The 25,661-nt window shown below is 45.4% G+C and overlaps 1 protein-coding gene across 3 annotated transcripts in view; it reads left to right on the forward strand.

The window, feature by feature from the left end:
* SNX7 (sorting nexin 7) overlaps positions 1–25,661 on the forward strand; it is a 202,003-nt gene that overhangs the window by 32,304 nt on the left and 144,038 nt on the right. The gene's annotated exons all lie outside the window — the stretch shown is intronic.

A 25,661-nucleotide genomic window follows, 5' to 3' on the forward strand; every position in this document is an offset into this window, starting at 1 on the left:
AATTTTTAAAAGTAGCCCTGTCTCAGTCCTTCTCACTTAAGTGACTGTGTCTCCATTCTCCAGACACAGGAATGTAGACATTACACTTTCACTGCCTGGGGAAGTATCCTCACAATGCATCTTGTGCCATATTAAACCAGGGGCATCCAGAATGGATCCCACTGGCAGCTGTACTTCACACTCGCACAACACACCAAGTCCTACTACCAGAAATGTACTAAAGACACAGTGCATAAAAACTCATATTTGACATGCACTTAGAATATCAGAGCAGGGCTTTGGGTTCCACTTAACATCAGGACTTTACACAAGAGGTATTAGTAGGCCATACTTTTTTGACACATAGAAAATGGTCTGGTCACATTACATATGTATAAAACAAGGTACTCTTCCACCACTGCTTTCTGTGAAGCACACATGGCATGAACAATAGTCAACTGCCTACTATGAGGGCATACTTGGTGCACTCCTATATATCACCTGTTCAATGCATTGTCAGAAACAGGCTGAGGCCTCTGCATTCATGCTAGAATATTGCGACACCAGGAAAAAAAAAAATCGGAGCACCAGTCTCACGTGCGGCTGTGCACTTAGGGCAGGGCTATATTCCTGTGTGCCATATAGGGGACATTACTGTCTCAAATGTGGGAGTGGTGTGAGCCCAGGAGGAAGGGTGTCTGTCAGCTGAACTCTGCATTCCAGGAATGCTCACAGTGAATCCTGAACCCTATAATGCCCCATGATTCACTTCAAATCCCAAACTGCAACTCTAGACCAACATGAGCACAAGCCTGTGCACATCATAGTCAGCACTTCCACCTTATTGGGCATCTCTGTTACATACCAATTGAGCTGTATGGCCCCAACATGTCAGTGATTCAATGGAAGCATGTTTTAAAGGAACATTAAATCACTAGGATCATAAGGCTATGGATAGAGGATGCAGCAACATATCCCCTTTATGGAGATCTCCATTACACATCAGACTCACTGGCCTGTCTTTAATCTGTCTGAGACACCTAATTTTAACAGGATGGCAACACAACAATCTCATGAATTCTTTCATGTTTGAAATTCTCCATCCATTTTTGTGAATTTTACAAGTAAGAACCTAATTTGGTTGATTAAAATGTTGTGCTTTACATATGGGATAAGCCTTCACCATTTCTCTTCACTGTTTATGGGTACTTTTCAATTTGTGTTCTCTTTAACTTCAGTCACCTAATCTAGGAGGTGACCATTTGTACAGAGTTAATTTTCATTCATCTAAAATAAACTCCACTCTGAAACGAGTGCACCTGCAGGATTGTCTACATCATGGTCTTCAACACCATTTTTTTAGATATCTGAGCCAACAAGAAAACGAATGTTTGGGTCAATCTGGATAGCACGTACACTACCACAGATACTTGATCAAATTTAACATGGTAGACGCACTTATCCCCCGCAGGGAGAGGTAACATCACATCATTATTATTGGAAGACAAACCTGTTGGAGATATAAGCATCATCCTCAAAGTTGTTGTAAGTGGATGGCTAAAGGTCCCTGTGAGATAACCCCTACTGGGTATCCCCAGGGTGAAAGCCAGGCATCCCGCAGCGGGTGGGCCGCTGTAGTGGAGATTAAGCAACTATTGCCCAGAGTTGCAGCGTGGGACCCCATGATTAGAATAGGCACCGAGGCGAGAATTATCGAGTCCGTGGACATTTTTGGGCTCAGGACCCTGCCGCGTCGGGAATTGAACCCTGGTCCCGGGCCAGACCTCTGCATCAGGGTCTGCCGCTCTAATCAGTGAGCCACACTCCTCCACTCACAAACTCATTCACACACCCAGACAGCTACTCATACGTCAGCATGCAGACCCATACAGCCACTCCCACACACACCCAATCATTGACTCCCAAATCCATTCACACACCCACTAACACACTTTCAAAACTACTCACACACCCACCCCTACACCCATGTTGACCCTCACACACCAAGTCACTGAACCATACAGCTACTCACACAACCACTCAGACCAATACAGCAACTCATGCACCTACTAATGGACCCAAACAGCCACCCACAGACCCGTACTGCCGTTCACAGACCCGTACTGCCGTTCACAGACCCGTACTGCCGTTCACAGACCCGTACTGCCGTTCAGAGACCCGCACTGCCGTTCAGAGACCCGCACTGCCGTTCAGAGACCCGCACTGCCGTTCAGAGACCCGCACTGCCGTTCAGAGACCCGCACTGCCGTTCAGAGACCCGCACTGCCGTTCAGAGACCCGCACTGCCGTTCAGAGACCCGCACTGCCGTTCAGAGACCCGCACTGCCGTTCAGAGACCCGCACTGCCGTTCAGAGACCCGCACTGCCGTTCAGAGACCCGCACTGCCGTTCAGAGACCCGCACTGCCGTTCAGAGACCCGCACTGCCATTCAGACACCCGTGCACACACCCAAACAGCCACGCACACACCCACTCATGATCTATACAGTCACTCCCACACCCACTCTAAAGGTTACAGGTTATAGTTAGGAAATACAATTTAAAAAACCTTCATAAATCACAAAAAACAAAGGTTACAGGTACCACATATTTGGGAAAAAGAATTAAAAAACTTCAGAAATTCATAGAAAAAAACAAATGGTACAGGAACCTTATAGTAAGACTCAAATTTCACACACACAAACCATAGTTTTGAAATTTTATTAACTGTATAATTAATTAAACTCTTTACAGTAAAAACAATCAATATACAAAAACTAAAAACAGTGGTTTCAAACCTCAATGCTAAATAAAGTTTGACGCCCCTCCCCGAGTCCCGCTCAGTCTTTCCCTGGCTTTTAGGGCCATGTTCTTGGAGCCCCTGTTTGTGCCCTGCAGATGAGCTGCTTTGCATAGCTCTTGAACTCCCCTCTGTGGCTCACTAGGTCTCTCTCGAGGGGCGATGCTGTCTTTAGAGACCATGCGAGAGGGGTACTGTCGGTGGATCTTTGATACGTCGTTGAGAAAACCCCATCAGCTTTCCTCCACAGAGATCCCCATGTTCTTCCCCAGGGTTTTGCTGCTTTCGTTCGCGACTTTTAGGCCTATCTCAATTTGGTGGATGAGTTTTGCCAGTCTTGATAGTACCATGGTGTTGGTGGTTGAAAAACACAGGCCTGATGACTCGCTGCATGACTTTATGCCAATGTTGAGACATATTGGGCGCAGAAGTCGCCAACGTTCATTATTAAAGTTGGGGCAGCAGCACAAGAGATGCAGCCAGGATTCCCTATTGTAGGGGCACAGTCTACAGGTTATGGATTCCCCTCTTCGGGCCCATGCAGGGTTGAATTCCGCAATCCTTACCATGGTCAGCCTCATGAATAAGATTTTACTTCGGACTTGTGTGGTGATGGACTTGCTTAGGTAAGGTTGTGCTTTGCCTGCTGTGTAGGAATTATTCAACGGATCAAAATGAGAACATCAGCAGAGAAATTTAAGGTCTTGTTTGAAGGAGATTACGCACACTTGTTTGTTGACTGCTCTCTCCCAGCCATTCAGGGGGATGTCCAGCTGCCTGATGCTTTCTTCCTCGATTTTCAATACTTTAATTGCGTTTCCTAGGCTAGAGTGCCAGACCGAGCCAGGTGTCTCAAAGATTGGTCTCAGGTTATTTTTTAAGGAGTTAGCCGGTGCCCTTAATATCCTTAGGTATGCCTTTATAATCTCCCCCTGACACGTCAGGTCTGGCTTTGCCAGGCCTTACTCCAGTCTTAGCCTTGTATTCCTGGCTGTCCTCGGTACCAGAAGCACACAAACCATAGGAATTTAGCAGTTATATCTAACTATAACTTACTCCCTCACAATGCACTGCTCACAACCTCAGATATTGGTTTACTCATGACATGGTCAGTGACATCTCTGATGTCTCATCAAGGGCATGACTCTCCTTACCTTGCACTAATTGGCCATACCACAGAGAATGGGGTCTCCGGCCCATTGCTTCCCTCCCTTTGCAGAAAGTGACAGGCTCCGGGCATGGGGTCCCCAGGGCTAAAACTGGCCCAGGTAGGGGACTGCATGGCCCTCTCCTTTTAGTAAGTGACTGGGCCCCTGGGGATGGGATCCCCGGGAACAAAATTGGCCCCTCTTCCATTGCATTAATTGGCCAGGCCTGGGCCTTGGTCTCCGAGGCTGAAATGGGCCCCAGGAGAGGGGGCCCCTCACCTTTTAGTGATTAGCTGGGCCCAGGGGGATGGGGTCCCCAGGGCTGTAATTGACAGTGGTGTAAAATAGGCCCCCGCTGTGTGGACGGCCCCTGGGCTACAGGGGTTCCCTCAGCACAGTATCTCTGTGTGGGAGCTCCAGACTGAGTCCACGGGGGGGGGCTCATGGACGTCATGAGTGATGTCACTGACCATGTCATGAGTGATGTAATATGTGACGTCATCAGCAGTGCATTGCGGGCGCACGAGTTATAGTTAGCTGAACTAACTATAACGCGGGAATTTCAATGGTTTTGTATGAGTGAAATGTCCAGGTAACTATGACGTGTGAAACCTATGGTTTTTTCAGTGAATTTCTAACGTTTTTAAATACAAATTTCTAACTATAACGTGGCTGAAACCTATGTTTTTTTCAGTGAATTTCGAAGGTTTTGTAAATGATCATTTTTAAATGTATTAATTGTTATATTTTTTTTTACTGATTTACTACATTGTTTTAAAGTATTTATTTTTAGATATTTTATTTTTTAAATTACATTACATATTTTTAATATAAATTGGAAAAAAATGTTTTTAAAAATATTGAAATTTTAATGTTTCTTTTTTTTATATATTTTTAAATTTATATATACATTATATAGCAGGCAATGATATCCTATGGAAGGAAATTCAAGTTACTGGTAAGTACGGTTAAAATTACTTTTCAGGATCAGTACTGGGCTGAAAGATGCAGCACTGAGTAGATCGGAATTCGTAGTTCGGCTGATTTTAAAGGTATATTTGTCAGTGGCGGCTGGTGGATTTTGAAAGTGGTGGCGCGAAAAATGTTGTACCCCAATGTAATAAGAGAGCCAGCGAAGCGAGCGAGCCCGAACTCGAAAAGGAGGGTGCGGGGGGTTTCTTAAAAAATGGATTCAAATGGTGGATTTTACACCACATATTTACTGCAAATTGTTGAAAAAAAGGGGGAATCCAAATATAGCATTTTGAAGCACAAGTGTGAAGAAAACATTAGAATCAAATCAAAAATGTGCCCAATCCGCAAACTGGTCTGCTTGCAAAATGACCCCCAAGCCAAGCACATACAACCAACGGAAACAGGCTTTCTAAGTGTTTCCTACCTGTAACACATCTCTGAACCACCTATGTTTTCATTGTATATAATAACGAAAATGCTGCAGTTTGTTCCTATTTATCTTATGCAACTTACAACCATTGACAAAGCCTATAGTCCTGGCTTGTTGTAGGTTTAATGTCACTTGTATTATTATATATTATATGGAGGCAATGACAAAAGAAGCACAATACCAGTGGGGCAGCACACTATGCTAAGTACAAATTTTTAGCTTAACAGTTTTAAACCACGCTCATAATTACATCGGCTGCCCCTACGAGAGACCCCCTCAGTTTTTTCATCCCACTTAAACCCCTGCACACATACTTTGCTTACACTGTTCATGAGAGCCCTGGGAAACTGGGACCCAGAGGTTACTCACATGTAAATCAGAGAAAGAAAAATAAACACCAAGCTCTCTGGAAGACACAGACTAACATTTGACCTCTGTCTTTGATTGCACTGCAAATGTGACAAGATAAGAACAAGATTTAAAAGCTTGTTTACAGAAAGCGAGTTTGTGGAAAAACACAGTATACAAGATTTTGGCAATGGAAGGGACAATCCCGACAGCCTAAAACAAAGCCAGCAAACAGAAAATGTGAGTTACAAACCGCACAGCTAATGGTAAGCAGCGGTCGGAATGCATTCCTGGGTCAACTTTCTGAATGTCCCCAATGTCTTTAGAAAACCAGACAGCTATGCGGTTTGGTAGGCTGAGACGTAAAAAAGTAGTTATATGAATGTAATCAGTGGAAGGATAGATGTCATCCAGTCAAAAGGATGGTAAAGAAGCTATTTTCCAGGGGAATGACAAACACGAGAGGAAGAAAAGACATCAAGTAAGAAGCAAGCAAACAGGCAATTATACAGGCAACTAAGATTAGCAATGGGCTGGCACAAAGTCGACTGGAAGTTTTTGATATAGTTCACAGAATGTCTTTTAAGCACAGACAGCTAAAAGGCATCTTTAGGCAAAATCTAAAAATAACAGATGAATGCCAATGCCTAGGTCCTTGCATTGGGGGAATGGGACCATTGGGCTACTAAGGGTTTGGCGGGCTGAAGGGAGAGGTTGCAAATGCATGCGTGTGAGCGAGTGCATAGCTGGAAAGATGAAAGCATGTGTGCATGGATGAAAAGATGAATGTGTGAAATGATTGATGCTTGCCGTTATCTCCCCATTTTGAGGGCAGAGAAAACAAATGCTTCCCCAGCTCCATGAAACAGAGAAATCTGGGGAGAGGTTGCATTGTCATGGCTATGCTGGGATCAGGGAAAGCCAAATTTCAAGTCCCAGAACATTATGCCATTTTGTTTTGAGTTTAAGTATGGTGCATTGAAGAAAGTATGGCCACAACACAATGGGGACACTGACCGTGCACAGACACACACTGGAGAATGTATTGATGCACCAGTGTCTGTAATGATGCGTCAGTGGATGCCTTAGAGTGGGAGCATACATGGATGGCTAAATAGTTATGGACAAGTGCCTGGGTGTGACTGGATTGATAAAGGAAGGTGCAGATGTGGTGGAGGTTAAGAGCTGGACGTCTAGGTCTATTCATAGCCTTCTCTAAGTAACTGCTTCTAGAAGCCACAAGTTCACAGCTGTAATGTGTGTTTTGCAGACGAATTTCTCCTGAAAAGTAGCAGCAGAAAAAAAAAATCACAAAAGCACAAACAAATTCCAGGTGCTGGCCAACTGTTTATGTTAAATGTACAGGCTTGTAAATGCTGAACTCTCAGTGGGAGAAAGGGCTCTTTTTGCCTCTCACACTCCTCAGGGCATGTTCAGTGGGAGAAGCAGGAATCCTACTAGTGGACAATGAATTTTGTGGGCGCTCACATTTTGATCATAACCCATGTGGTGACAAATTGATTGGCTCTTGAAGACACATGACCTCATACCCAGTATTGATTTAGTTGCACAAGAAATCCTGAGTCACGTAAAGTACACGGGTAGAGGAAGGACGTCCTTAATTGATTTTATCACACTTTCTAAGGCTTGGTCTAGAAAGGTGTGTAAATGTAAATTGTAAAGAGTGTTCTGAATGACCATAACCCACTTCTTTTAGGCCTTAACCTACTGGTGCCCTTGGTGTCTATGAATGGGAAGATTTGCATCATCGAATATATGAGAAATAGGGGTGTGCGCCGTAAATGGACGGACGATGAACCAAAGGTCTTCTTAGCCCAGCTTGTGGAGAATCAGAGGGAGCACTTTGAGCTTTGTCTCAGTGCTGAACCCGATCTGGGGTTGGTACTAGGGGCCTTTGCCAAAATTTGTAAGAAGCCAACTGAGCAATTAAAATGAACACTATTTAAGCAACACCATGCCAGAGGCACAATACATGGTTTGATAAGTCATGCTCACCAGCTCATAGTAGCCTCATACAAGCTCTAAAACGTTGCTGAGGGTTTTGTTAGAAATTAGAAACTGTAGGACGCTCTATAAAGAAGCCATTAGGTTAAGGAAAGCGGAAATCAGAAGGGAGGCTTAGGAGCAGCTCATTGTTGCCTGTGCAAGGAATGATGCGTCTCAATTTTGGAAGGAAGTCAATGCACCTTTCTTTTCAAGTAGCTCCGCTATTAGCATAGATGGCACCATTCCTGAACATGTATGGGTCAAACACTTTACGAATTTCTATGATTCCAATAAACTGGATTATCGTCATTGAGGATTCAATTTGCCTAGGAGGTGCAGAAGAGCTAACAATCTCCCTTGGGAACATAATCTCCGCTCTGAATAGATGCCCAAGCAATAAAGCACTGGTCCCAGATAAGTGCCTGTTGACCCTTTTAAGGACAGTTTGGCACTTTGTGCCCTAATACTGGTGAATGTGCTTCGGAGTGTGAGCTGTGCTGATCCCCCTAAACCATGGTCTAGGTCAACAATGATCCCAATTTTTAAAACGGGTGTACAAGCTCGAGGCATTCCCTCACATTCTGACCATTGCTCATGTATTCTGAAGTGGATATTGGGGACAACAGCTGAGACCCAGGAATTGCTAGAATGGTTTCGAAGGGTAGACGGCAGGGGTCATGTGCGCGTTGAAGAGAGCAAGTCCCGGTGCAGACACATGATGACACACAGTACACCACTTGCTTCCCTTTGTAAAATCATAAAGTGAAGTGAAAAAATGGGCCTGCTCGAGTTCACATAACACCAATTCTCGTTGATATGCATTGATATAGCTCAAGTCCGCTGTCTGTTCTCTGCAGCTCACTTTACTCAGTCAGTTAAGTGTGCGCTCCTCAAGTGATAAATGGCACAGATCTGTTCCCTATTATTACTGCGCTGTGCTTGTCATGCAGAAGCGCAAGGGAGATCCGTTCCAAACTCGGAGACAATCCACTCCAGTATTTACCAGATGCTCCACGATTCTTACATTTTCAAGATCCTTGCATGAGTAGCTTGTCTACTCCCGCGTTATCCTGTGCATTTTAGGACTTCTAGTCCTGATTTCCAAATGGAATCAACAGGACTACGCTTCCCAGAATGCAAAGAAGATGGTTATAACAAATCATATCCTTATGAAGGCATAAGAATCATATCCATATTTAGTCATAGCCAATGCAGTCCAAATACGGCAAGGCTACTCCCATAGACTTCTAGAAAGTACAACGCGTTCTTTAAACAAACCAAGCCTCCAACAGCCCGGGAATTCCCCCTGCTTTTGTTTTGATTTGTCCCAGAACTCCTGAGAGTCCTGAAAGAACTGCACGTTCTTAGTGAAGTCTTATGTCCAACCTTACGTCAAACTCGGCACCTTCCAGGTATAAATATACCAGCCCCTGCCTTAAGCAAACACATGGTGGTTTGGAGCAGATCGGCTATCTACTTATCCGAAGCCCAGCTGATGTGAGTGCCGAAGGAAGCCGACCCTCCCACTGACGCACTGAGAGAGACGCTGTCTTTTCTCCTGCCAAGAAAATCCAGCTCCAGTGTTTCCAGTCACCCTTGCGGGTTGCTGGGAGATCAAGTCCTGAGAAAGAGATACAAGACCTCCTTCATTCTATAACCAAGGTACGGAGCGGATTAGATCCTCCGAGAATTCTTGATTCAGATTCTTGGCAAAAACTAACTTAACTTAAACTGCAGCTCACTTCCTCCTTACCACGTACTAGGCTTAGGTTAGGTACACCGGGGTAGGCGTATCTTAGAAGCACCAGTTGAGCACGTTTAGTCAATGATTTTAAGTATGTATATATTTTATCCGTTTTAAGTATCTTATGGCTCAGAAACCATATAAATGCTTTTACAGTATTATTTCATAATACTCCTTTTACTGTACGCACTTTACTTCATGATAAGTATTGCAATTGTGGCAATTCATTTCTCTTGCATGAGAAAGAAGACTGCTCAATAAATGACACCTTTTATTGAAAACGCCCGTCTATCTATTTATCTGCACTCCTGGTGAAACTAAGCATGCACGATTGACTGAGTAAAATAGCTATCTATTGTTTTCACACGACTCTGGAGATATATTCCTTATTCTGGAGGGAGCAAAGTTGTCATGTTTATGCGGTTGTCAGAAACTAATCCCTTCTTGTCTATTCAGGAAAGTTAACCCCTTCCTGTTCACTCGAGAAAGTTTCTAGTGACCTCTGAGCTAGCTGGCATTCATAATTAAGTCTAACATATTCAGTAGAGACCTAGATGACCTCAATCCTACGTCTAAACTACCGTTTGTTATTCCAATGCGCAGAGCCTATTGGGAATATAGGAACTACACTACACTCTTACCACTTAACATATATAGGACATGGGTTGTACGTATCGAACTTTAACATATAGGATTACAATATTAGTTCTTTGAAAGCTAACGTGTTCTCTTCAGGCTGAGCTTTTACGAGAAACCTTCTGGCTCCCCTCCAAGAAAATGTTTTGAAAAACCATACGTACGGGTGCCTTAAATGGATCTCAAGATATCAATATTGGTCACACCATAATCTGCTTAAGGGGCACTGAAAGGTCTTATAGCCCTTTATCTGCCCACCTCTCCTCTATTCTCTCATCACCCTCTCACAGACTATGCCCTTTGTCTTGCTCTCCCTTCTTACTCTTCCCACCTCCGACGCTCAGAGATACCGAGACGTCTATCAGCTAAGAGGCTGTGTGTGGGAAAGTGGCTATGTAAATGAGAGCAAAGTTTTGTCTGACAATGCAGATGTCACACGATTGGAGGAGTCACCTTAAGTACATGACGTAGTTGTATTGCTGCTTCAGTGGCTCCTATATAAAGAAGGGGCGTATTACATAGAGGGCAATACACTGCTTCCTTCTACTGTGCACATAAAAGGGAAATAAAGAAGAGCAAAGAGAGAATGCAGGATTCATTTGTAAAAATAAAAGAGTCCAAGTGAGAGAAAAGTGATTATACAGAGAGGATAGGGTTGAGAAATTAAAAGAAAGCAGCCATGTAAATGTAGCTGTCAGTGAAGGTGTGAAAATATTCGCAAACTCTAAAACAAAGGTGACAAGGTGCAAAGGGTGGCCTTTTTAATGATTTAAGCCTTTCATAAGCAAGGCGGAAAAGCATCTCCCTTGGTGGCAAATGGAAAAATCAAGTACTTAGCTTTAAATCTGACTAAATACCGCGTTTAAAAGCTGAACCTAGAACATGTATGATAAACAAAGGCCTTGCAGCTAACAAGCACACAGAAGACTGGTAGATCAACGTTAAAAAAGGGTCTGCTTGGTATGGTGGCGAACATAGATGTCAGACTGTACATTTATAATACTACTTACCATCAACAGGCAGGACTTGGAACAGTAGTGAAGGCGATGAAAACACTGAATGTGCTATATGACCGACTATACACCTGCTTCACTGCATAAAATTAATTCATTAACAGTCTGTAATGCACAGTCCTCAGGTTTCTGTAGTTAAGTGGTTGCCAGGTTCACTTCAAGTACACACAGTCCCAGCTTTGAGCTCAAGTATCAACACATTTTTTATTTCAATAAAAGAGATTTTCCTAACTAGGGCAGGAAAAGAAAGACTTGATTTTATTAAAGGCATACAAAGCAAATATTATGCAGTCCCCAGCCTTGCTACCTTATTCACAGTAGCCACTAACAACGAAAAGGGACTACATCCTCTATAACTCCTATAAGTGTACACAGATTGAGTTATCCAATCAAAACTTTCTATAATGCATACAAACAGGAGCAGAACAACTTCATGTTCATTTAGCCTTACTGAATCTCCAGTGTACATCCGTAAACTATGCACCTGTAAGCCCATCACTTTTTCACGTGCAAACTCCTTGGGAAGTGCTGTGTCATGAAAACCGAGGCTTGAAATAACAGTAAACACAGAAACTTGCTAATACAATCACTATAATTATGGAGAAAGAAATGCAACCGTCCCGGTGCTTACACATGATGGCACACCACTTGCTTCCCTTTGTAAAATAAATCATAAAGTGAAGTGAAAATTTGGGCCTGCACGGGCCTTACCGGCGGGTGGTGAACTGCTCGAGTTTACATAACACTGTCTGCAGACTCTGCACACCGTCAGGATGTGCACAGCACACGTCCCTCTCCTGACAGCAACCTTTTGTGCCAATTGACTAGCTGCTGCAGCCTCCCAGCAGTAATTCATACTGACTGCTGCCTCGTCCAACAAACATGCAGTCAGTCATTCTGCGCAGAAGGAAGTAAGAAATGGTGTCCAGTAACGCGGGAAGCAGCCTTACTCACAAGAGGTCCAGTCTGCGCAGACTCGATCCTTGGGTCCCTGACTGCCACGCCCTTTCCTGAATCGTCACAGGGGTGTCCCACCCACGCCCTGTAAAGAGTCGCGAAAGGGTGGGGTGACAAGGCTCCTCACTCTGTGATTGACGTGGAGGTTTTGTTATCCCGGGCTTGCACTTAAAACGCCCGGGGCAAACTTCACCTGCACGCAATCAGGGGGTGGAGACTGGGCTTTGAATCCAAGTCTTTGCTGAGCGGATGACATCACAGCCTTCAGGGATGTGATGTTGTCCGCCGGACAAACACTTAGATTTCTTTCAGCCCGCCGAGGAAGAAAACAATCACGCCGGTGTCCATGGTGAGTAGTGCAGACAGTGTCTGCCCGACAGTGCTCCGTGTGCAACATAAAAGATGTAAATTACAAAAAAGGGGCATCCTTTTAAATGAAAACAAATATATGAGCATTCAGCATTAATATTGCTATATGTAACGGGGGCGGAGCCCCGACGCCCGTAAAGAGAAACCGCCACTGATATTTGTACATTTCAAAAATAGAAACTTTTCTGGTGAAAACCACACAATAGATTCCTATGGAAGGAAATACAAGTTACTGGTAAGTATGCTTAGATTTACTTTTCAGGGTCCGTACTGGGCTCAAAGATGCAGCACTGACGTCTCTCGTGATAACAGGTGAGTAAATCGGAATTCGTAGTTCGGCTGTTTTTAGAGGAATATTTTGGTCAATAGTGAAGGAAGGGGGTGGGGCCTGACGTGACATGTGTGCAAACACGCCCTGTGGCACATTTTAAGTTGGGGAATTAATTCCTCTTCAATCCTGAGGGCCCCTGTGGGCCAACTAGCCCACCAGGTACCTCGACTATGCGCCAGGGAGCTGCATTGCAGAGAGGTGTTCAGAGGGCATGCCCCCTTTTTACAACACTCTGCAACGCAGCTCCGTGGCGCTTACTGGAGGTACCTGTTGGGCTAGTTGTCCCCTAGGGGACCTCTGGATTGCAGCGGAATTAATTCCCCAATTTAAAACGCACCACAGGGCTTGTTTGCACACATATCACCCCAAGCCCCGCCCCCTACCTTCACCACTGTGCAAACGCACCACATAGCGCATTCTAAGTTGGGGGACTAAGTCCCCTTGCATACTGGGGGTCCCTAGGGGCCAACTAGCCCACCAGGAACCTCAAGTATGCGCCAGGGGGCTGCGTTGCAGAGAGGTGTAAAAAGGGGCATGGCCTCATTACACCTCTCCGGAAATGCGCGAGGGGGCTGCGTTGCTGAGTAGGAACTAAATACCCTTGAATACTGGGGGTCCCTGGGGGCCAACTAGCCCACCAGGAACCTCCAGTATGCGCCAAGGGGCTGCGTTGCAGAAAGGTGTAAAAAGAGCCTGGCCTTGTTACACCTCTCTGCAACGCAGCCCCCTGGCATGTTTCCAGAGGGGGAACTAAATCCCCTTGAATACTGGGGGTCCCTGGGGGTCAACTAGCCCACCAGGAACTTCCAGTATGTGCCAGGGGTCTGTGTTGCAGAGAGTTGTAAAAAGGGACGTTGCCTCATTACACCTCTCTGCAACGCAACCCACTGGTGCATTTCCAGAGGGGGAACTAAATCCCCTTGAATACTGGGGGTCCCTGGGCGCCAACTAGCCCACCAGGAACCTCCAGTATGCGCCAGGGGGCTGTGTTGTAGAGAGCTGTAAAAAGGGGCGTGGCCTCATTACACATCTGTGCAACGCAGCCCCCTGGCGTGTTTCCAGAGGGGGAACTAAATCCCCTTGAATACTGGGGGTCCCTGGGGGCCAACTAGCCCAACAGGAACCACCAGTATGCGCCAGGGGGCTGCGTTAGCGAGAGGTGTAAAAAGGGGTGTAGCCTCATTACACCTCTCTGCAACGCAGCCCCCTGGCGCATTTCCAGAGTGGGAACTAAATCCCCTTGAATACTGGGGTTCCCTGGGGGCCAAGTAGCCCACCAGGAACCTCCAGTATGCGTCAGGGGGCTGCGTTGCAGAGAGGTGTAATGAGGCCATGTCCCTTTTTACTCCTCTCTGCAACGCAGCCCCCTGGCGCATACTGGAGGTTCCTGGTGGGCTACTTGGCCTCCAGGGACCCCCAGTATTCAAGGGGAATTACTTCCCCCTCTGCAAACACGCCAGGGGGCGCGTTTGCAGAGTGGTGTTTTATTGGGGATCAGCAGGGTATGCGTACCCTACGTGCATCCCGCGATTTAAAAAAAATAAGTTTTTTTGCTTTTGGGGTCCTTGTGGGACCCCCTAAGCAGGCCTAGGGGTTCAGGGTGTTTCTACCCTGCCCCATTTGCATCTTTTGCGCTCTTTTTTTTCTGTTTTCTTGTGCCTCGGTTCTACTGAGGCACAAGATGGCTGCCAAAACTTCCTGGTTTTCCAGTGTTGACAGCCAATTAGCATAAAGCTCGCGCTCGGGAGGATACGCGTATGGTACTTCGTCTATAGATATATCTATGATTTTACTTTAGATTTTCTCAGGAACTACTGAACGGATTTACACCATTTAACAAAAAGCGCAATCTGCGAAACAAACTCTACCTTTTTGCCAAATTTGGTGTAATTCCGTTCACAGTTCAGGGTGTAGCCGAGTCTGAAGGTCCCTATGGAAAATTGCATGGGGAAAACACGTTTTGGGATCCTCCTTTTTTCTCAGCCCCAACTTGACAAATCACCCCGAAACCCATAGAATCGGAGCGGAGCGCCCCATCTACTTGGAGAATTTTGGGGAAGATTCGTCGACCGGCGCCAAAGTTATTCCAATTAGAATGTTGCGGATTTTCTATGGAAACGAGGTCCTAACTATAACTACCTACTGGCAACCGCCAGTAGGTAATATATATATATATATATATATATATATATATATATATATCCTATAAAATAGTTACTGTTTCTTTGTAAAGGCATGCGTGGTAAAGGCATACATGTGGTAAAAATATCCATTATCCATGGTAGACGCATGCGCTGAAATGACCGCTTTGTAAAGGCATGTGCAGTAATGGCACTTATGATTCCGTCATACAACCATTGGAGTACACAAAGAATGTCAACTACTTTATATAAACATGGGACAGAATCTTTCAGTCATTGTGCCCCGATTTCCTGACCAGAAGACTGGGGCCCACTTCAGTCGAAACCAGGAGAATCCTGAGTGTTTTGGTTGGGGTAAACACTGCCAATTTCCCTGCTCCAGGTTTTGAACAAACAACCGGAAAGCTTTGCATTTTGCACAGGTAGCTATATGAAGGCCCCAAATTGAAGGGAGCCAGAGAAGTCACAAGAATGAGTTCCATGGTCAAGCATGTAGCACCAAGAAGCAGGCTGGTCCTAGCAGTAGTCGACCGACGTCCACAGTTGCACAGAGACCAAGAACTTGCAACCAATCTTGCCAACATGCGTTTGCAAAAGTCTTAACACCCATTACTAGGCCCATTATTGTGCGTGCACTGTGAGGCCACTGACACTTGTTTCCAGGCTTATTTGTGCATGTGATGTGTTGGACAACTGATGCCAATTTCTAGATTTACTCGGGTATCTACTGTGTGGGGTTGCTGATGCTTGTTACTATGTTAATTGATATGTTTCCTGTGTTGACCACTCATGGTTGTTACTAGGTGAACAGAAGCATTTACTGAATGAAGTCTTGAGGCTCATAACGAGGCCTATTGTTGCAGGCTCTGTTTGAGCCCATTGATGTTGGTTACCAGGCCCATTGATACATATATTTGTATGTTTTATGTAGAAAATGTATCCCGGTTAAGTAAATGTTTGAAAACTGATTTAGTAAGGGGGTTTCCAGATCGCTTCATATAAAAAACAAACACCACGTTTTCGTCCTAGAACTTTAGTTGATAAATCTCTGCATTCTATGAGATGTCTTTTTTGCAGCTGAATGAGAAGACCAACACTTGATACCAGTACTGGGAGTGCATAGACCTGGCAACTGTTGATGAGCCTTGTGTTAATGAAATAGAAATATGAACATACGGAATTACAGTGGAACATATGTTTAGATGTAGGAAAGAGTCCAAATGGACTTGACATTCAGACTGCACTGCCATATGAAGTTGTTTTTTACTCCGTGGGGCAGGATGTTTCAGATTTGTCATAATTCTGCTACTGATCACATTAGGCCTAGAACCGTTTCCCTCCGTGGCTCTGCTTTATGATTCCGGAGGTGGGGCTCTTCCTAGGGAGTTACTGTTGTGCCCTGATCTGTAGTGCCCCTCAGGCCTGTCAATGCCCAGCTCGGTGCGCGGAAGCAGGGCGCGCAGTAGCACCAATAACGAGATGGACACCGGTGGTCGTGTAGGAAGTGACGTGCCCGAGCGCCCGTCCTTCTTTTATTGGCCCCCGCCGGCCACGCCTGGCCGGCGGATGTGTGTGTGCGTGAGGTGCGTAGGGCAACTAGACCGTTGCCAATATTACAGTTACTTCATAGGATATATGCAGGGTTAGTACGTAGATTTAATGAGATTAGTGAGACTCCAGCAAAGCATTTTCTGGACAAGACCTAGATAACTGCTAACTAACCCAGTCACAACTGCACTGCCATCACCTAATAAGAATACAGGTGAGTGACTCTTCTCTGTCTTCTCTTCTTTCTTCTCTGTCTTCTCTTCTTTCTTCTCTGTCTTCTCTTCTTTTTCCATCTTTTCCCTCTTTTTTTTCTCTTTCTTTCTTCTTTCTTCTTTCCTTTCCTCTCTTCCCCTGATTATACCAGCTGATAGTGATACTCTTGATTGTGGACTCTGCCTAAGCTACTTACTTTATCTTAATTAATTAGTTTTTCTGTTTTAGGCAGACTACTTTTGTGTATGGATGTATTTGCTACGATTCATTGTTGAATTTCAGCTTCTGATTGCTTTTTATCTGTTATCAATTGTATCACTTATACTTGTATTCTGTATCTTTATTTGCTTCTTTATAACAATAAAATTCTTTTGAAATCAAAAAATACAGGTGAGTGACTTAGCATATTATAACCCATATTTGGAAACGGTTGGGCAGCTCATTATAACACATCTTCTCGCCTCTCGTCCCCTTAATTATTCGAAACAATTAACAAACACACTATGAACCGTACCAATAATGAATAAATGTAGCAAAGATGATAGTTATAACACAATGAACATGTGATCAGACCCCTTTGATAAAAATGTGTCAAGCAAAAAGCATTCACATAGCCTAGAGGTCTGGCTTACAAGTTACAACATGATTACTGACGAATATTCAGAAGCCTGCTGCAATGGAAAAGTAAAAAATATATAACAATTGCTTTTTATACACAATGTATCTATGAAATGAAGAATATACTGTGTTATGATTTGGCGCACTGTTGAGATGTAAAATGGTCCCTCATTCATTCCAAGAGAAATACTCTGTGTATGTTTTAAAGAATTAGAATCAGTAGGTCTTACTGACAGCTGCTATGTGACCAGCCCTAACAATGTGACCGAATTTTCCTGTTACATCTGTGTGAGCCACCGCTAACGCCATCATTTTAAGGCCACACAGATACATCGTTTAAGTTTCCTGCATTGATGTTATCAGGGTGGAACCCACTTTACAGATCAAATCCATCTTTCCAACCTCTCGATTCCTAATCACGAACACATTTCTTTACACACAAACAATGTTCATGGGATCAGAAAAGTCAGACTACTCCTTAGAAATCTTTTGTGGTTGCTCATACACATAATGTCCCCTCCTTACAATCAAATCTAGATGTATAGCTATCTTGGTACCCCTGATTAATCCCGTGTGTTATCCCCATATGCTTCTGACAGCACTCCAATTTTCTTTGCTAACTAACATCTTGGACCCTGCAAACCTCCTTGCGAAAGGTGCAATTTAAGTCACAGCAATTAGGAGTTGTCCTACAAGTCCACAAAATGACTCTCAAAATTTTTTCATAGGCATCTCGCTCGCCAATTCTTTCTGAACCCCAGTCTTTGACATTCAGTTCCTTCTTTTCATAAGTCAATTGCATTGTGGAGAATAAAGAACTGTCTCAAAATTAACCACATCTTAATCTCTCATAAATCCACGCCTTTCATCATACAAAACCTGCATACTATTGTTTGTTAGAGTAGTTTCTGGAACTCCTTCACTGATAAATTATTCTGAAAGAAAGTTAATTACCAGTATGGTGCTTACTTTACATTTTGAAGTGTAATCCACTGATAGGTATGTACCTATCAAGTGTACGAGTGTACCAACCTCCCAAAAAGACCCATAATATCCATAGCCAAGTCCTAGGACTCCGCCAACCCCCAAAAAATACCTCACCTTATCCTTATGCAATCGAACCGGGCAGCCGCAGCTCCATTGCAATCGCAATAAGAATTGGGGATAATGGACACCCCTGCCTAGTACCATGTGCAATAGGAAATGGGTCTGACATCTTTCCTTTTAATTATAGCCTGGGTGTCAGAGAGGCGTATAAAAGCCGAATCAGGCGCACAGAGCATGGGATGAGACCGAGGCGTGCTGGGAGGAGATAGCCCCTCCATTGAAGCAGACTCCTTTGTGGTGCCCAGTAGGGCGGCTCTTGCAGCCAGCTGGGGATCCATGAAGTGCATGAGGTCAAACGTGAGCAGGTTGTGTGCCTTAGACCATCCTGATACGAACCCCGATTGGTCTGGGTGAAATATATTTGGCAGCAGAGGGAGCAGGTGATTTGCCAGTAATTTGGCGAACATTTTATTGGCCACGTTGATCATGGAGAGTCACATCACTTTGCTGACTTGTCCTGATTAAGCAGTGTAATGATTACCTCCTAGCGGAGCGACAGCGGCAGCTCCCCTGCAATCAGGGCATCATTGTACATCGCTAGGAGGTGCGGGGTCAAGAGGTCGATGTACACGGTCAAGCTAGAGCAACTGTATAATGTCAAAGTAAGCTGTCAATTCCTCCACACATGGCACTGGGGTGGGACTGAAGAGTCTGGTGAAGAAGGAAGTAATGGTTTCAAGCAGGGCAGCAGGGGAGTATTGCCATTTACGATGCTCGTCGAATGGTTCAACCATGTAGTCCGAAGCCTATGGAGCAAATTGCCCAATGTCTCGCTGGACGGTATTCTTCACTGCAATGATGTGCAGTCATTTCAAAATGCAAATAGTTTCTTTCCTGCAGGGCCTTTTCATCATATTCCAAGAGTTTTTCATGAATATTCGCCATGGTACAAGCGCTTTTGTTGGCAAAGTATATCAATTCAAGAGATCTAAGGTCTCCCCCAAGCTTAGCTAGGTGTGCCGAAATTGCTTTGAGAGCACCTGCCTGCTTCATGATGCATACCCTGTTGATAACTACTTTGAAAGCCTCCCATAGTGTATACTGGGAGGAAACGGACCCCACATTAGTGGAGAAATGGTCAATAATCGCAGTGTGGATATTGTCTCTTAAAACCGAATCATGCAGAGCCCCAGGAGCTAAGCTCAAGGTAAATGCAGGTCAGGCAGCTGAAGGCAGAGACCATTGCATTAGCACCGCAATGTGATCTGAAAATGTGAAGGGTAGGTGGGACACCCAGGTGTTTCAGTTGAGAGCATCTCAGCTAAGTAGGCAATAGTCAATTCGGGACCACGCGCATTCATTACACTGGCGTCCACTTGGATGCTCGCATGTTTTAACTACCAAACATCTTCCAGGGAATTGGTCTTCATCAAGTTGTGGAGCTAAGCAGCTGTGTTAGGGTTGGATTGCATGGGTACCCTAAATATTCCACATCGGGGTCGAGCAGTACATTCAAGTCACAGAGACAGTGGCATGTGGGTAGGGGATTTGCCATAACATGGCCAGCCACCCAAGCAGCTTTATTCTTTGTCACTGAGGCTGCCATCATCTGGGTGAGTCTGTTACACCTGGTAAGATGCATTTCGAGGCAAGATCTGATGGGAGAATTTTAGGGCAGCTTTGGCATCTGTGAAGTAATGGGGTTTCCCCTCGTGGAAGATACATAATTTTGCAGAGTAAAGCAGGGCATTTATGATATCCGCCTTCTGATGTATTTGTTTTGCCAGGTGACTGTGAGACAAGCCACCTGCGCAGCCAGCATGAAGTCCGGATAAAAGGAGACGGTGTTCCCATGATATTGAATCAATTGATGCTCGCAACCTCGCCGAAGGACCACATCGCAACCACAGTAGTTGAGGAGCCTTGCGATTATATGTCGGTCAGAGTGCTGTGTGGGGTCTCGGGCTGAGCGACCTGTGGGCCCTTTCTACTATAAAGACCACTGATGGAGCATCTGCAAACAGAGATCTCAACATTGTTTCTACATAGTCTTCCAATTTGTCAATCACAGTGGATTCCGAGATCCCAATGATACAGAGGATATCGCACCGTGTTAATTTTTTTAATTTTATGAGCTCTAGGACTTTGTCCATGTGGAGCACCTGTTTGCCGGATGCTGTTTGAGTGTCATCTACATCAGAGCTGGGTGCCTTGGGATGATCCAGGTGGTCTTCGTGTTTGCCCTCTCTTTCCTTGATCTGACCAAGATGGCTTGTGAGGAGATCCATCTTGGCATCAAAGGCATGCAGGCTGGTTTAGTTGTGGATAAGAATCTATTTGAGGCCATGGGACTTGCAGAGAGGCACCCATGGGGCACTCCGGGTGGTGGAGGGGTGGGTCTTAATTTACTTTGCTCTGGTCAGTATGGTGTGTCTGATGTTTTCCCTTAACCTCTTCCGTGTTCGTGACGGCCCCCGGCCTCCATGAGTCACGGTAGGTGTGTGTGCAGGTCCGAGCCACACCCAAGATTGGAATGTCCCAGCACAGCGGCGGAATTTGCGCCGCAGCGAAACGGTTAACCACATGCCCGCGGCGGGTTTTCCCGCTGCGCGCTGAAGTTTTTAAAACCCCGCGGTTCATGACGAGCTCAGCTCGTCATGAGCGCACGACAGGTAAACCTCATGACGAGCTGAGCTCGTCATGAGCGCAGAAGGGGTTAAAGGCCAGTATGGACTGGCACATGTCTAAGTTCCCCATCACTCACTGGTGTGTGATTACCAAAATTCAACACCCCACCGGGGCCACTCACTCAGCAGGGTCGTGGGGAGCTGGAGCACCCAGGTGCCATGAGCACCCCCAGCAAGTCCCCAAAGCCAGGTGACCTGCGCCGGGCACCCCTGCCCACCCACCAATCACTGAGCAAGTGTCAGTGGAGCGTCGCTAGGGCAAAACATTTTACAGCAGCCTCCCTAGACCCGCCACACCCCATCTACTGCTGGGAACCGGGGGGGGGGGAGCGGAGAAACAGGCCTAAGTGTCAGGAGAGGGGGACTCTCGCTGATATGGCAATAGGGCCAGTAGGCGCCTGACCCAGTCAGTCCATGGTGGGCTCAAAGGTGGTGAGTAGTGTCCAAGTAAGCAGTAATGAAGAGCAATGTCACAAATGTGCAGCAGGCCTCCCAGGCCCCGAAACACCCCAGCCACAACTGTGGTCTAGTGGGGAGCACAAGCAGGCCATTGGCACAGAGGGATGAGAATGTAGGCAGTAGGAGCAGCTGGGCCAACAGAGTCCAAACCAGGAAAAGAGTCTGGTCCGGCTGAGGATCCTCTCCCCCTAAACCAGGTGCTACTCGGAGCACTCGCACAGCGGCGCAGGGCCTTGGGACCTCCAGCTGCAAGTGCAGCACAAGGGCCACCCAGGATGCAGCGCTTATATTGTGTGCGCTGTGACACGGGGGCACAATCAGTCCTTCACCAGCGGGGGTCGCAGCGCTATCTGGTGGCATCTGAGGATCGTGGTTCCGCAAACCCCCTTTGCTCCTTCACTCCACACGGCCCGCGGCACAAGCAGGACATGCTGCTCTCAGCCATGAGTTGTCCCACACCCCCGCAGCCTCAGATGAGGAATGCATCAGGCCCTAGGTAGCAAAGGTGTAGACTAGCCGCAGTCCTCCACTTCCCTGCAGCAGATAGGTACCTGGAGCTCCACTGGCGTCACCAGGCGCACAGGCGAATGTTAACCTTCTCCTCAGGCAGGCCAGGAGAAATTTACTAGGATGTGTGGTCCAGGTCCCGTCATCCCCCCAATAAAGCATTGATCGTGCAGACTGCGACATTGTCTGCTGTGCCGCTGCACAGTTTTTACACCACCCGGGAGCCTTGCATACCTGTTTAGCACCAGTCACAACACCGTGTAGCTCCCCGGGGTCATTCAGTGGCCACAAAGTCAAGTCAACAGTGTCCGTGAGGGAGAGGGGACCTCCGTCTGACAAGTGCACCTTTGTGTCTCCAACTCTCTGGCCCAGTGGGGAGTGACTTTCAGGAATTTGTAGTAATACAGTCGTAGTCACTGTTGATAGAAGGTAGTTTTATTCCATGACAGGTGCTGCGCAGCAGCTCAGCACACGATGCACCACCAGAGCCGGTAACATTCAATTCTGCTCACATTCTAATACAGTATTCTAAACAGAACATGCAAAGAGCATTCTAAAAAGACTAGAAGGAAACATTACATTTTCCTCTCTTCTTCAATAATAAAAGAAAGAACAAAAACAAAATAAAATAAGAGACAACATTGCATATATGAAAGGTGAAGAAAACACTGAGTGTAAAGGAAACATAGTATGTTTAAAAGAGGAAAAGAACACTGCATGACTGGAAAATATCAGCGATACCTAATAGGAACAGAACGAGAACGACCACTCCTACGAGGTACTTGAAGGGTAGGAGAACTGGGAGAAGGCAAATTGTTAGTACCCACAAAACGAGAAGGTACAGCAGAACTGTCATTAGAAGAAGGATGAACAGCCAAACCTTCATTCAAGGTACAATCATTAGCTCTGACAACTCTGGCAGTATTCCACCAGTTCTTCATATTTACTCTCACAGCATTACCACAGAACTTGTCGATGACAAAAGGTTCAGAAAACTTGGGACTGCCCTTGGTGGTATGCACGGGCAACTTCACACGAATCCTGTCACCGACAACATACACTTGAGAAATCACTTTCTTCCTGGAATCCAAATTGTGTTTCTGTTTGGACTGAGCATACTCAACATTAGTCCTAGCAACATCATCCACATCACTGAGAGAGTTTAACTTCACCCAACGTGACATCCACCCAGGACAAACTTTAGAACAAGGTTTTCTCCCACGTAACAACTCAAAGGGAGATACCTTGGTAGATGAATGGGGTGTGGTACGATAGAACCACAACATAGACCTAACAGCATTGGGCACATGGCAATGTTGGGCAATTGCCCATTGAACACAATTACCTAGAACCCTGTTCATGCGCTTGACTAAACCGTTAGTTTGAGGGTGATAAAGGGCACTCTTCAAATGTTTGATTCCACTCTGACACAGGAAAGACTCAAACTCTTGACTAATAAACTGGACCCCGTTATCACTAACAATAGTGTAAGGGAAACCTCTCGTAAAAAGAGGTCTTTTAAAAAATCAATTACATTCTTGGAATTGGGTTCACCAACAAAACGAACCTCAGGCCATTTCGAATAATAATCAACGGCAACTATGGCGAATCTTGAAGAGGAAGGAAGCAAGTAGAAAGGACCAACTAAATCAATACCTATCTTTTCCCATGGCCTGTCAGGGAACACAATAGGTTGTAATGGAGGAGAACGTACCTTTAGACACTTTTCAGCACTTGAAAAAATAACACATTCTTCCACAACAGTATCAATTTCCTGATCCATCTTAGGCCACCAATAATGTTCCCTAACCCTTCTCTTAGTTAAAGTCTTGCCAAGATGGCCTTTATGCGCACCTTTGACGATTCTGATTCTGAGGTCACAAGGAGGGATAAGCCTATCGCCACGCATAAGTAAACCACCTTCAATAGAAAGTTCATTAGAAACCTTCACAAAAGTTTGTAAAGAAATATGCACATTTTTCTCTCTCGGCCAACCCTCCTTCACACATCTCATCACCTCATTGAGAAGAACATCACCAGACAAATGCTCCCTCCACTCCGCCTCACTTATAGAGAACATATCATTTAAACCAACCGAGGCAACAAAGCAATCTTCTTCATCATAATCTTCCTCCAAATCATTTTCACAATCAACCTCAATGGGATTTCTAGAAAAATAATCAGCTCTCGTATTCCTGCTACCAGGTATATAGGTCACTTCAAAATCGTACTGGAGCAGCTTAGTAGAAAGTCTAGCAATCCTTGGAGAATGATCCTTGACTCTCATTCCAGAAAGAATAGAAACCAGGGTCTGTGATCTGTCCTTAAACGGAAATGTTTACCCCAGATGTAAGGATTGAACTTTCTTATCGCCCACCAGCAAGCCAAAAGTTCCTTTTCAATATACAGCGATCTCGTAATCTTTCGTGAGTCGAGGGGGATAGACGGTGAAGTTCCGATCACGATGTATCAGAGGTACAGGTACAGGTTCGCAGTAGATGATGTAGAGTCGACACATCAGGAGATTCAATACACGCGTGGGTAGCACACACCTGTCGATGATCGTCACCACATATTTTTGTAGTAATACAGTCGTAGTCACTGTTGATAGAAGGTAGTTTTATTCCATGACAGGTGCTGCGCAGCAGCTCAGCACACGATGCACCACCAGAGCCGGTAACATTCAATTCTGCTCACATTCTAATACAGTATTCTAAACAGAACATGCAAAGAGCATTCTAAAAAGACTAGAAGGAAACATTACAGAATTCTATGTGGCAGCCCGCACCAACTGTAGGCTGCAGCACAGGCCGCAATGTCAGCTGACGGTTTTTTATATTTTCAGCCATCCAGCGGCCCAAATGATGTCCAACAGCATCTCCTCTTCTCACTGAGACATATTGGGCAAGTAAACTCAGGATCAAGCCCAGTGACTTCAGATAAATGCCAGATTGTTACATCGGCTGGCAGAGCCTTGCTAGGCAATGGCCATCTTGCTGCCGGGCTCTCTAGTGCCCCCTGAGGCAGGAGTAAGTTATCTGGTTGAAGGCAGGGCAGACAGTTTCATGGCCTCAAACATGAACCTGTGGAGACAGTAACAAAGTTAGAACAGGGAAAGACCAAAAGAGAAGAAAGACGAGAGAAAGAGAATTACAAGAAATCAAGAAAGGACCAGAGAAAAGGAAAAGAAAGGAGGGATTAACCGAATCCCAATTGGAAAAGGGGAAAGCCAGACCAAGGGATGTCAAGGAGAACACTGTTGGGAGGTATCCGCTACCATACCCTGGGTGGGAGAAAGGCATGTAAGTAGGACGGCAGTGAGATGAGCCCAGGAACAGTAACTAGTGACCCCAGGACAAGGAACACATGGAAGAGCGAGAAGATGTTGACGGCCTCCAAGAGGCGAAAGAGTGGACTATGGAGTGACAGTTTACCAGCCTGGTCAGTAAGACTCTCCGTCCTGCCACAAGGCTGTGACCTGTTTAGGTGAGTGTTGGGGTTGCCCGTCTGGCACACACTAGAGAACCTTATAAGGGGGAAAAAGAACGTTCACCTAGTAGCACCCAACCCTATCTCCCTGTAACGCTTAAGAGAAAGGAATAGGTCTACCAAAAATTAGCTTAAAAGTTCTAATTCTGACATATTATCCGAGTCCGAAAACGGGAGGAAAAAAGAAGTCAAGAATGATGGTAGTTACCTTACTT

This window comes from Lissotriton helveticus, chromosome 1_1 (genome assembly GCF_964261635.1).
Source record: "Lissotriton helveticus chromosome 1_1, aLisHel1.1, whole genome shotgun sequence".
Lineage (NCBI taxonomy): Eukaryota > Metazoa > Chordata > Amphibia > Caudata > Salamandridae > Lissotriton > Lissotriton helveticus.